We start from the raw sequence: 1,262 nt of genomic DNA, 5'->3' as shown, positions 1-1,262 counted from the left end.
TCCGCGTGCTGGTGATAATAAACCACGCCCAAGTCAATAAACACTAACTAAAATGGGTGGAGAGTCCCAAAATATGGCGAGGCACTAGTTTCTGTAAAAAACCGGTAAAGCAGCTCCAAAGAGACCAAGTGCTTAGTGACACAAGAAGAACAACAGCTCAAGAACACTGCAGCAATGTGCTTTTCTTCACTATCGCGCCGTTTTCAATTAAAATAACACCTCAGTTTCCATGGTTTTTTATTGAAATTTTTTTATGACCGCGAATAATTGCAGCCGCGAATATATCCCGACCTACGGTACCATATTAGCGTCAAAGGGTGATGACACAATATACAAGGCATACACTTGAACATTTGATATTGGTGGGTTGAATATTCTCTAAAGAAACTTTAAAATCTGGCATTATGCTTAATGTTGCACATGCTCAATCACATTTGACTGCTATAAAATCTGTCATTTCAAAATGCTATATTGTCGATACTTCCTAGCTCCTAATCATTAATGTAGTGTACATGTACAGTATCCACTAACTGTTAGTCATGGATCCTGTTATATCAACAACTGATGAAGAGGTACTAGACACAACTGAAGCTCCTCCTTCTACTCCTCCCACTACCTCATCAATCAAATCTGATCTGGCATTAGTACCAACTATTAGAGACAAATAATTTAATTAAATGAATGACTGCTATGGTTATACTGTACATATATACAGTATAACAACAAATTTCTGTTTTTTTCAATAGTTGTCAGTGCTTCATTTTGCTATGACTTATATACTACAATATGTAGAATCAAGTGGATAATTTTTGTCAATCAAAATTCCTTGAATAAATTCTTGTCCAACTACAATCTGTTGCTACACAGTACTAGAGGAGTGTACATGTACATGAGCAATACCTTGATGAACAGTGTCCTTGCTCTTAACAAATGATCCATCAGACTCACTGCTACTATCATCCTCTCCCTCTCCTTCACTATTGGCCCCATCACTACTATCACTATGGCCTACAGCTACTCCCTCTTCTCCACTATTAGTCTCTTCCTCCTCCTCTTCTTCATTCATTAGTGCTTCGATGCAAACAAGAGAAAACTCTTTACGATATACGGATCCATAACGACTCCCTACACTGAACTCTCCTCCTTCTATCATTGAGAAGTGGTAAGGAAGACTGGGTGTGCTGACTGGGGCAATAAAGAAGCTAAGATATTTGGTTTGTGCTTCTCTGGTTATATTAACGCAGTGCTGTATTTCCAAACGT

The sequence above is a fragment of the Amphimedon queenslandica genome, unplaced genomic scaffold (assembly GCF_000090795.2).
Source record: "Amphimedon queenslandica unplaced genomic scaffold, v1.1 AMPQUscaffold_13278, whole genome shotgun sequence".
Classification (NCBI taxonomy): domain Eukaryota; kingdom Metazoa; phylum Porifera; class Demospongiae; order Haplosclerida; family Niphatidae; genus Amphimedon; species Amphimedon queenslandica.
This window is presented reverse-complemented; position numbering follows the sequence as displayed.